The 12,665-nt window shown below is 45.4% G+C and overlaps 1 protein-coding gene across 1 annotated transcript in view; it reads right to left on the bottom strand.

Moving 5' to 3' along the window:
• The window catches only part of LOC309802933 (uncharacterized protein), a gene marked incomplete at its 3' end in the record, with an annotated part of 176,547 nt that overhangs the window by 56,401 nt on the left and 107,481 nt on the right, over positions 1-12,665 (bottom strand). The gene's annotated exons all lie outside the window — the stretch shown is intronic.

The raw sequence follows: 12,665 nt of genomic DNA, 5'->3' as shown, positions 1-12,665 counted from the left end.
AACCACCCCAGTTTCAGTCTGACTGAATCTCATGCCTGGTCGCTCCCATCCCATACCCTTTTGCTCTCTCTCTAGCAGAAGTGGTGATGAGCCAGTCTGTCCACAGAGGGTTAGTAACCTTCAGGCTGTCATCCAGGTGATGCCTTAACTGGAGTCCAGACTCCTATTTACTGCCACATAATTCTTTGCTTTGACAATTGTGCCTGAGTGTTTCAATGCCTGGCCAGCCCTGCTGTAGTTTGTTTGACCATGTTTTGAAAAGTGACTTTGGTGCATGTCGTGGTAATTAGCACAGCACCATGGGCTGGCGACGTGGCAATGTGATGGACTGGAGCAATTTGAACTGAGCAGCTGATTTATTTTCTGTGGCTTCCTTCCGCTGCTGCTGTGTGTCCGCAGGCACCAAGTAGCCAAGAAAGACACTGGGCCAAGGACCTTCTGTCTGATAGGTGTGCATGGGCTGTGGAGGTGTTTTTCTCTTAGATGTCCTTCTAGACATTTTATCCTTGATCACACAGCTAGGAAGGTAGACAGCAGGGCTCTTCTTAGGGCATTAACGCCACACTGGGTAACTTTGGTGGCAGGATGCTGGGGACTGGAGGTGGTGGGGTGATGGTAGGATATCCAGCTCTCACTAGAGCCTGAGACAATTGCCCTAAGCTTCCTGGTACTGCTGAGGGTGGTAGGTTTAAGGCAGCCATGGGGTGGGGTTTATACCACTCACAGAGAGGCCCCTGGCTGAAAATAGCCTCTGGGTTCTCTAGCCGGTATTTTCCAATGGCTCATGGTGGAAAAAACTCTGATACAGTATTTTTGCCTGTGACATTCCTTTGGGGTCAGTGTCCACCAGGTTAATTCGAGGGGAGTGTGGACATAAAGGAAGACCACCCAGATGAGAACAAGCAGAGACTGTTTTTGACGAGCTTGCTATAGCAATGGACTCAGCCACGATCACTTGCTTTTGGCAGAGACTCAAAGACAGGTAGTGGAGTGGGAAAACCTCATGGTGAAAAACAGGGAAGGCTTCAAGGCTTCAAGGCTCTGATGGGAGGTTTTTGGCATGAGGCTACCTGGAAGCAGAACACCCTATGTGATTGTTTTGGAAAGCATATTTGACTGTCTCTGGTTGGTCCTGACTTGCATGCAGGGGCAAAATGTAGGGAAGTTGGCGATTATGGGCTGATGGCTACAGAGGCTGTAATTTGGCTTCTTGGGTGGTTGTTGCAGAGCTTGTGGGTCAGAGTTCAATTTTCATATATGGTCTGGCCATTGTTCATCTGTATAGTCAGGCTTTCAACAGAGACTAACTTTGAGACTGCTAGTTAGTCTAGATTACCTAACTTCATTTTGGGACAGTTATGAGACAGGCTGGGCCTGGGACCCTTTGCTGCAGCTGCTTGCACCTGGACAAACATCTCCTCAAACAACAAAATACAAAGGAACTATAAGGGACTAAAAATAACTGCGGGCAGATTATGGACAAAAGATACAAAAAGACCAAAACACCCAACTGCCACTTCTGAAGAGCCGGGAGCAAAAATAGGGTGTCAGGAGCAAAAGCGGGGCACTGTGTATGCCCCTGCACTCAACACCACCAAAGGGGTGGGCAAAACACCTAAGCCACGCCTCCATACCCTCACCCCATATAAGGAACCCGCTTGCCCCATCTGGAGGAGTGAGCCAGGGAAACTGTTACTTGTTTTCACTCCCTCCTGCAGCTGCAGGAGCCCCAGTAAAGCCTTGCCTGTCCTCTAGTCAATTCCTATTGATTGGGGAAGGCCAAGAACCCTGGTTGGTATCAGACAAACTGCTGCTCAGTAAAAAATTATTTACAAACAAAAAACAAGGCTGGAAACAGCCAGAATGCTCAATTCTATAGAGTTAAGAAAATTAAAGTACACCCATATTGTGCAAAAAAATTGTAGAATATGTCTCCAAAGAGATTTTAATGACATTGGAAATGTTTATAAATGGGATGCAAAATGACAAACAATTCAAAAATCATACAAACCATGTGGCTACAGGTATAAATAAGCAGAGGTCAGTCAGAGGGTCTTCCTGGCCCTTAATTTTTAGCTAAGATGTGCTCAGACACCCATCACACAGGTACAGACAGTGTCCCATGTGCTCCCTGGGAAAACTTGCTGGGGATGTGAATGGTCTCTCTGTGAGCTCCTGCTTCCCCAAGGTTATCTGAATTCTGGAATAGTGTCTCATCATCCCCACACACTGCTTCGGAACTGTGCCATGTCAATCTAGTTGTGGAGCTCAGCTTTTTCCTTAGTTTCAATGAAAACTCACTCATCTAAGGCCTTTTCATAGTGCACAGAGGGATTTACAGCCAGCCAAGCATACCAAATGAATATCATCTCTCTCGGTCTCTCATTCCTCAGGTGTTTTCCATGGCTCTCAGACCTCCTCTTCTTTCTCTTCTGCCTGTTTTCATCTCTGCTGCCATCCTCGAGAGGAAAAACAGATTCTTCCTATGATCTTATGCGAGCAATTCATCTCTCTCCAGTCCCTACTTGCAAATGCTGCTTTCCCTTAGCATGTCCAAGGACTCTGTCAAAGCTTTAAAGTTACCCACTGTACTTTTTGAGGGCCCCAGATTACACTCACTCTGAGAGACAAGGCTCTTTTCCTCCCAGGCCTCGTCTAGTGAGCACGGGAGGGAGTGGATGTGGACGGGTGGTTTTTTCCAGTAACACAGGGTTGAAGATTAGAGATAGTGTATGAAAAGCTCCTAGCATAGCCCCTAGCACTGTGATAGCCCTTGTTTCGTCAAACATCCCCAAAGGGTGCCTCCTCTAGTTCTGAGTTTCCCAGCCCCATCAGCTTTTGCAGATCACTGACGCCAGATGTGCACGTAACTTCCTTGTCACTGATTTTGGTGCAATTTCTCCCATCTGTTAAAGGTTGGGACTTTTTACCAAATCATCTCAATCAGTGCCCCCTTTGTTTTTCTAATGTTTATCCAAGAAGTCCTTATTTTGAAATCTCAGTAGTAAGTTTCTGTTGATGAGCTCTGATAGTCCCAAGAAAGTTATGTTTTAACCTTTACTGTCTATTTCTCCCCTTTTAAAAGTGGCGAGGATCTGGGCTGGAGACAGCCATATTTATTCTGGGGCTCAGACATGTCAGGGCTGGTCTAGAGAGCCAGTGGGGAGGCCTGTCAGGAACCTATTTGTATGAGGGACCCAGGAACCACCAAGGAAGGACTCTTTCTAGGAGAGAAAGAAACTGGTAGACACGAGCTGCCACAGATGGCTTGTGGGGGAAGGACTGGTTTTGAGGAACAGCTGGTGTATGCCGCTCAGATTGTTCCCCACCCAGCAGGCTATGGATGTGACTAAGTCCCAGGAGGTAGGCACAGTCACAGAAAATTTCTGTGAGATATTGGGGACACAATGGGGACATGTGGAAAGGAGTGTGGATCAGGAATACTCCTCAATCTGTAGAGCCATTTGGGACCAGGGTAATAGGAACAGCCTAAGAATGCTTCCTGCTTCAGCAGGGGCATTCTTGTCCTTGGAAGCAACAGCCCAGTGAGGCGGCCTAGCAGAGAAGCACACGGTGACTTTAATGGGCAGTGCTGGTGCCTTTGGTGAAAGCTTCAGGGGGTGGCAGCAGCAGCAGTGGCCTCGGAGCCGTTGACGCAGTGTTGACATCATTGGCTTCCAGTAGGAGGCAGCGTATCAGCTCAGATATTAGCACCCTACATGGTGGGCACTGCAAAATGGCAGTGGAGAACTCAGCATCAGACAAGACCAAAAGAAACCAGAGCAGAGGAGGAGGAAGCTGATGGGGAACCCAAGAGAAGAGTGAGATTTTGTAGCCAAGAAGACTTACTTGTGAATGTACCTAAGGCACCCCTGAAGACTCAGAAATGTTTGAGGGGAACGTTGAGGAACAGCTGGATTTCCAGGAGTTTTTCTGGTAAGGACAGAAGCCATACCTAGCTACAGTGTATTGAGTATTTGACATGAATTAACACATTTAATTCTCATAGCTATCTAAGAGGTAGGTAATGTTAGCCTCATTTATCGATGAGGAAGGATGAAGTTAGGGAGAAAAAATAACTTACAAGGGGTCACATAGCTTGTAAGATTTGAACCCAAGTCTATTTGATTCTAAAGTCAGTGCTCTCCCAGTACACCAGTGTCTCCAAAGAGGATCAGAATTTAGTCAACAAATTCACTCAACAAACATTTATTGAATGTCTATTATATGCCAGGTACTGCTCTAGATGCTCACCATATGGCAGTGAACAAAATAAACAAAATTCCAGCTCATATTAGGTTTAAAATGTGGACGTAATTGAAATTATAGCCCTAATGTTGCTTCCAGGCTGGTCTAACCTTGGACACATGGGTTACATAAGCAAACCTGAATAAGTCGAGGCTTGAGATAACTTGGATTTCTAGTACACCATTACTCAGCCATGCTCAGGGCCAGTTGCCAGTGACTCCCCCACCATTTGGCTGTACATAAGCTGCTCCATTACATTGATTTAGAAGAAAAATATAGTTCACTTAACCTCTGTTCTACAAAGAATGAAAAGAACTTATGCTGGAGAGCAGTTAAGAACAGGGGAACAAGAATGCCTCACCCAAGGACAGAAATAGAGGACACAGTGCTTTTGACAATTGCTGATGCCTATGCAAGAATGTGTTGCATTTAGAAACAGCATCTACCCATACAGTTTATACACAATTAAGTTCTCAGCCACATCCCTTAGCACAGATAGAATGCCAAGATAGGCAGGTCAAAAACATTGTGAATATATTTATACTACTGATGCTATGGCAATACTGGCAAGGGGGCCTGGTGAAAGTCAAGCTTAGCACTATTGCTAGAAGCTTTCTATACCCCAATGTGAGAGGTTCAGAGTACATGGGGCCATGATTTGACTTCCAATTTAACTAAATCAATGACAAAGGTAGTATAGCATAATGGTTAAGAGTGTGAACTCTGGAGAAAAACTACTTGAGTTTGAAACTCTATTGTGCTAACTTACTGGCTGTGGGATCTTGAGTAAGTGATTTAACTCCTCTTTCCTTCACTTCCCTCATCTTTAAAATGGAGATAACAATAAAAGCTACCTCACAGATTATAAGGATTAGCAAAATATGTGTTAGCTATTATCAATAGAGTAAGATTCTTTACATCATAGGTCATGATGAATATAATGCAGTGTGTTTACTAAATCCTATTTCAGTTTTCCTCTTTCAGGGCACAAAGGAAGTCGATATATCCCATTGTTCCTTTCACTTATGGTTGGGTTTTCACCAACTGCGTGTTGGTAGAAGTGATATAAGCCACCTACAGACTTGGGTCGTTTAAACATCTTGCGTGATACTGCAGATTTCTTTCCCCTGCTACAGCAACCCTGGAAGCCATGTGATAAGATGGTAACATTCCAAGACGGTGAATCTCCATCAGCCTGGGTCCCTGGGAGATTATATGGAATAGAGCTCACCCCACTGCACTGTTATCTATATTGGACATGTAACATGAGCAAGAAATAAATGTTTATTGTATCAAGACACTGAGATTTAGAGGTTCATTGTTACCATAGCGTAACCTCTCCTATCCTGATGAATTTATAAAGCTATATCGACCAGTTGCTAGTGCTTCTTCCCAGCACAGTGGGCTTTCATATTCCAGAAAGACCTGGGGTTTTAAATGCTTAAGTGCCAGGTTATCTGCTCAAGTCCTAGGGTATGGAGGTATCTTCATTTAAGCCCTTTAATTTCTTAAGAGCCATGGGTTTTTTTATACTACTGAAAGCTGTCCATATTTTTAAAGGAATGATGAAGCATTTCCCCCTTCCTTCTCAAGCTAGATCTCAGCAGAAAGTCTTGTCACTGTTTTTCCAACTGCCATATTTATTCATTTTACTATACCCTGACTCATCAAGTTTCCTTCTCTCTTGACAGGCTGTCCAGTTCACGGCCTAGCCTCCATGAAATATAAAGTCTGCTTAAAATATTAATGTTTCCCTTTTCTAGAATTTTTTCACACTTACAACTAACATTGGCACTTAATAACATGGGACCTCATTTGGGGGACTTTTTTGGAGTTTTTCACTCCAGTGAGATTAAGGGCAGGGACCTTCTTTTAGATGCCCAAAGGGCCCAATGCAGCATTAGGCTTCAAGTAGATGGCCTATAAACACTTACTGAATTAAGTTTCTAGGCAATGTATTTAAACTCAGGCTTGCCACATTCCTGACCCTTTCTTCCCAGAACAGGTCTGTGGGTAAAAAAAGATGGCTGGAAATACGACCTCACTCTGGCCTTTTCTCCATGCTCATTGGGAAGGTGGATGTGAATGTTGTAGGGAGCTGGGAAGGGGTGAGAGAGTCAGGGAGTTGACACAAGATTTATTTCTACTTCCTTAAATATCAGTTAGTAAATATAGTTAAGTTCTTATCATGAGCTTGGACTATGTCCTGACTCTATAGGTAAGCCATAGCATTCTCTGAGGACAGGGACCATGTTTTCTACAGATCACATATTGACAGTTCTTTTATTTCAAATGAGACCTAGTGATAAGACCTTGTATTTGTGTAATTATTTAAAATAATTATACACTTTTAATTATGGAATTAAATTGCACAGCTTGAGGTGCTTTATAATTTATTGTCTCATCTGCTCTTCAGAATAACCAAGATTCCAAATGCTTAGTTCAGGACTTATTCCAAGAACTACCAAGTTCAGAAAGAGGTTTGAAAGTGTCCCTTAGGGGCTTCCCTGGTGGCGCAGTGGTTGAGAGTCCGCCTGCCGATGCAGGGGACACGGGTTTGTGCCCCGGTACGAGAAGGTCCCACATGTCGCGGAGCGGCTGGGCCCGTGAGCCATGGCCGCTGAGCCTGCGCATCCGGAGCCTGTGCTCCGCAGCGGGAGAGGCCACAACAGTGAGAGGCCCGTGTACCGCAAAAAAAAAAAAAAAAAAAAAAAAAAGTCCCTTAGGATTTTTTTGAATTTCTATCTACCCAGCAATCATTTCCCTCACTTGAAAGTTAGTCCTGGGTTCAACTCAGTGCCCATTGCTAAGCACTAGCACCTTACAAGTGCTGCTAATCTTGGCTGGTGTTGTTTACAAGAGAAGAGGCAGCTTCCTGTTTCTTTAGCCCCAGTAGCTAGGCAAATGCAGAGTTGTTTACCCTCTTAAGCTCTACTTTGGGACAAGCAGAAAATGATCACTGACTGAGAACCCCTTACCCAGGGTATCACTTAAGATCCCAGACACCAGAATTTAAAGCTTCACTCTTGCTCCAGTTTGTCTGGGGCCTGGCCCTGGAACTAAACCAACTGTCAGGCTTCCCAGGAAGCCATCAACTGCTGCTGGGAGGTGGGGTCAGGGGAAGCTCAGAGGTAACTCAGCCTTCCTGGGCTCAGAAAGTTAGAACCAAACTGGTCTTGGGGGAAGAGAGAAAGGAGTGGAGACATGTCCTTATCAGAGCCCTCCCCTTCCCTGGGTTCTGTGAGGAAGCTCCAGGCTGCTTTTCCTCTGCCTTTTCCAACCAGTCCTTCCCCTCCTTCTACCTCAGTGGAAGGGCCTTCTTAGGCCCTCTTCAGTTTGCCTGACACTCAGGGGGCTCCCAAGCTAGATTTCCAGTTTTTAACCCAGGAAAGTGCTGGGCACCCTAGGACTAGTTGGTCACCGTAGGCTTTCCCTAGGGCTCTGAACCCATGTCTGGTCTCTCTCTCCATGGTCTCCTCAGGAATTTCACTGACGCCAGAGCTTCCATCAGCCTTTAATGCTTAATTCCCAGAGTGCCAGACCGATCGGCACTTGGGCCACCAGCCTGATAGTGCTGTTTGCACATCTAAACTTAAATTCCATGGGCTCTGAACTAACTCACCACCTCACTCCTCCACTCCACCAACCCTGGCCCCACTCCTCTCCCAGTGTTTCTGTTTTTGCCAATGCCACATCACCGTCCCAGCTGTTCAAGATTTCTTTACTCATATTTGTTGAGTACCTACTTTGTGCCAGATTCTGTTCTAGGTTCTGGGGACTTGGCAGTGAACAAAAGTCACCAAGCCTTCGTGGAGCTTGCATTCGAATCAAGAAAGACAGAAAAAATATATATATATATATACACATAGTCAATGAGGGGTTGAATACTATGGAGAAAAATTACGCAGATATAAGGAGTGCTAGGATGGGGGTTGTAGAAATAAACAGCTTGAGGGGGAGTTCAGGGAAGCCTTTCTGATGTACTGCCAGCTGCACAGAGGCCTTGAAGGAAGTGAAGAAATGAACCAAGATCTATCTGGGGTAAGAGTGTCCTAAGCAGAGGGCACAGTGAGCACAAAGGTTAGTGTAGCTGGGCAGACAGGGCAAGAGAAAGAGTGCTATGAGATAAGTCAAGTACAAAACAGGGCGGTCAGGCCTTGTAGATAAAAACATTTTATCTTAACTCTTCTACCCTCTAACATATTGCAAACCCATGACAATCCCACCTCTGCAGGCTCTCTCCTTTCCATTTTGTGGCTACCACCTTATGAAGATGCTTATCACTTCTCATTTGAATCACTAGATTGGCCTCCTGGGTAGACTTTTTGCTTCTTGTCTCTCCCTACTCTAATCTTACTCATGACTGCTATAATCTTCTTGGAGCGCAGATCTGATTATCATCATCGTAAGATCATTAGCATACATTTATGTAGCTCTGAATAAATGTGTACTCAGAAAGGAGGGGGACGGACACAGGGGATGTGTTCCCACAACTCCCCAGCATGTCCTTGTCAGAAATAGATAGAGCTGTCAAAAGTATGTTGTCAAACATGTCAGAGTTCTCTTTTTATGCCACAATGTAAAAATTGCAAATTTTTCATCAAAATAAAAGTAAATAGATGAATTAGTCAGAACCCCTTTGGTTGCCATTAACAAAAACCTAGTTCAAGCTGTCTTTTCAAAGGCAATATGTTAGCTCATGTAATTTAAAACTTGACAGCTTCAGGAATGGCTAGTTTCAGGTGCTCAGCAAGGGCAACAAGAACTCTAGGTGACTCTGTCTCTTGGATCTGCCCTCTCCCTCTGCTGTCTTTATTCTCAGGTAGACTCTGCCCATGCAGTGGCAAAGGTGGCCACCACTGGCTTTGGCTTACGTCTTCTCAGCTTTGCAACTCTAGTGGAAAAAGAGTGCCCGTTTCAGCAAAAGTCTCAGTGCTGACTCTCATTGACCCTCCCTGGACAAAGGACTTACTCCTCAACCAATCACTGTGACTGTGGTTGGCCAAGTCTGGGTCATATACCTGCCCTAGAAGCAGAGTGGGTGTGGTGGGGGTGAGGTCATCCCCACCTGAACTACATGGAAAGAGTGGAAGACGGGTGGTTCCCAAAGGACCCTTCGGTATTGAGGAAGGGGGAGGGAATGGTGTGTAGGCAAAAACAAGTTTCCACAAACAAAGGCTAGGAGCCCTGCTGCTGGTGAGCCCTAACCTCAAACACCTCTGAGTAATCAGTAGGCCTCCACCCTCAAATAACAGTAGTCCTATTGTGCCTATATTTGATTATTTCAATAATGCTCTTCCTCCAGCATCTTAAATGGCTCTCCCCTGCCCCCCCTTGCCAGTCAGCAATCTTCCTGCTGGGTCTACTTCACTTGCTTGACAAAAGGGTCAAGGATGAATACAGTCTCTATCTATACATGATCAGGCTCTCAATAAACTAACTGTAGCTGTTGTTAGACAGAGCTATGGTAATGGGCACAGGCAGTATTATTGACCACTCAAATATCATAAGTAGGTGTCTACTGAGACTGTGGAAAGGAAGAGCCACTTGTGTAGACTGAGAACAATCCCCCACCTCTCTGACATGAGAGGTCACATTACTCTTTCCTGTCCTGCCTTTGCATTATATGTGTACATAATATATATAAGTATATATTATATATATATATATATATATATACATATAAATTCATTTAATAGACAACAACCCATGAAGCAGGCAGGATTATCCTCATTTCACATATGGGGAAGGTGAGGCACAGAAATGTTGAGCACCTTGCCTCCTGTTTCACACAGCTAGTAAACAGAGGACCCGGGATTTGAACCCAGGGCTCTCCGATCCTAAGCCCTGTTGTAAACCCACACATCATCCGGTTTCTATGAAGGGGAGGGAAGTGACTCCTCACATAAAGCCACCCACAGCTCTCAAAGCACTGCAAACTCACCAGCGGCCATGACTGCCTCCCAGGCAAGTAGGTGGCCAGATTTCACCTCATTCTACTCCTTTAAGGGGCACAAAAATGGAGCAGAACCAGGATTAGTAGCTTGACAACAGTATACTCAGAAAGGCAGAGGAAGTGGTGGTGCTCAGGCCCCTGCCACGCTCTCACCTCAAAGATCCTTCCACCAGATAGATACCACCCACGTCTGAAAGCTGTCAGTTGTGGTTGGAACAGTGTCTGTGTAAAAAGAGCCAGGCCCATCATACTCCACGCTGCACCCTGCTCTGCCTGAAGATTATCTGCAGTCCCAGTTTACTCGGTGCCTCAGCTGTTTCCACCCGCCTCAGGCTGATGGAGGTGTCTCAGCCACGGACAGGCTCCTGGGCACCTCACAGACAGAGCCTACTGCCCCTCAGACCTCAGGTGGGGAGCTGAGCCTGCAGCCCCACCAAGGCCCCAGAGGGCCAACTGCATAGCCCCTCAGCAGAGAACTTTCAACCCCCAGTGGCTCCAGCTCAGAGGCCCCTGCTCCTACCGACACTGCGACTGACCCCTGGTGGACTCGGGTGATAACTCCTAGCCGACGTCGTGAGGGCGTCCTGCCTAAACCCCAGAAAGCTCAGGCCTTGAGAGGACCAGGTGGGCCTGAAAGTCAGTCTCAGCAGAGGCACCAGGGGAGCATGAGCACCACGGAGGCCTAGAGCATCCTGAGCAGGTGGCCAAGTGAAGCAGCAGGTGCAGAATATGGATGTAGGTGTGGTGCGTGTATAAAGGGAGTGTGCTGGCCTGGTGCTATCAGGGCACAAGGCTTCTGCAAACAGTCAGCCAGAAGCTAATGGGCTGGACTCTCTGAGGGATGGGCAAGGCAGCAAGGCCCTAATGTATCCGGCTCTAAACACACCCGCTCTGGGCTAGAGCTTAAGGACTAGGGGAGGAGGTCCACAGCGCAGAGCTGGGAGGCAGGCCTAAGGAGTTAGGTCACCAGGTAAAAGGAGTAGGGCCCAAGAGGAGCCCCTGGGTAAAAAAGCAGCAGGGTGGAGCTGAGCTAGCATGTGGGAGAGAGCACTGGGGAGGGAGGGCCCCCTGCCCACAGTCAGATCTGGAACCCAGAGCCTTGGATTTTAATGGTCATGTAGGAGACATGAGACAAAAATCTGTGATGAAGAAAGGTAAATATTTACCATATTAAATCCAATATATTCAGATTTTATTGTAAGAAAATATTTTAAAATATTGAGTCCACCATTTGATAGAAAGAGAAGTCTAAATAGACTCAATTTTTTAAAATATATTTTAAACTTTTTACTGTGGAACACTTTACCCACACCATCACCTGGATTATCTGGAAGCAAAACCCAAACATCCAATCACCTCACCCATAAATATTTCAGTAAATATCTCTCAATTTTATGGTAGTAGTTCTCAACCCAGTGACATTTGCCCCTCACCCCACCCCGGAGACATCTGGCCATGTGTGGAGACAATTACTGATTGTCACAACTTGTTGGGCGGGGGTGCTACTGGCATTTAGTGGGCAAAATCCAAAGATGCTGGCAAACATCCTACGACATACAAGAGAACACCCCACCACAAAGAACTGTCTGGCTCAAAATAACAATGGCGCTGAAGCTGAGCCGCGCTGCTTTAGAGTCTAAATTATGATAAGGATCTTTTTAATACATAACTACAATATTATTAGCATACAGAAAAATTAACAGTAAGTCCTTAATATCAAATATCCAATTAATATTAAAATTCCCTCAATTATCTAAAATAATTTTAAAAAATATTTTTGTTTAAATCAAGAGCCAAATAAGGGTCACACATTGCAATAGGTTGGTGTATTTCTTGGTCTCTTTTATCTATAGGTTCTCATCCCTCTTTTTTCCTTATAATTTATTATAAAAGAAATTTATTTTTAATTACGAAAGAATACATGAATATATTCTTTTTTTTTTTTTTGCGGTACGCGGGCCTCTCACTGCTGTGGCCTCTCCCGTTGCAGAGCACAGGCTCCGGACACGCAGGCTCAGCGGCCATGGCTCACAGGCCCAGCCGCTCCGCGGCATGTGGGATCTTCCCAGGGCACAAACCCGCATCCCCTGCATCGGCAGGTGGACTCTCAACCACTGCGCCACCAGGGAAGCCCATGAATCTATTCTTGATATAAAAATTAAGACACTACAGATAAAGCTAAAATTTCCCTACCACTGATACCTAATCCTAGTCCTCTCTCCAAAGAGTAACGAGTTTATCAAAATTGTGTGTATAAGATTATGCTCAGCTATGGTTCAAAAAACAAACAAACAAAACAATAACAAAATTTCAGGTTTATTCATTTTTCAGGAAAATAAGCCCAAAGGTAGGCAGTCCAGGGCTAGTCTGGTAGCTCCATGAAGTTTTTAGGGTCCCGGGCTGCTAGCTCTCTGATCTACCATCTGTGAATGTGGTTCTCATTCTCAAGGCCAAGATGACT

Source organism: Mesoplodon mirus (genome assembly GCF_964341445.2).
Source record: "Mesoplodon mirus genome assembly, chromosome: 4".
Lineage (NCBI taxonomy): Eukaryota > Metazoa > Chordata > Mammalia > Artiodactyla > Ziphiidae > Mesoplodon > Mesoplodon mirus.
Note: the sequence above shows the minus strand (reverse complement) of the source record. Positions and strands in the feature narration are given on the sequence as shown.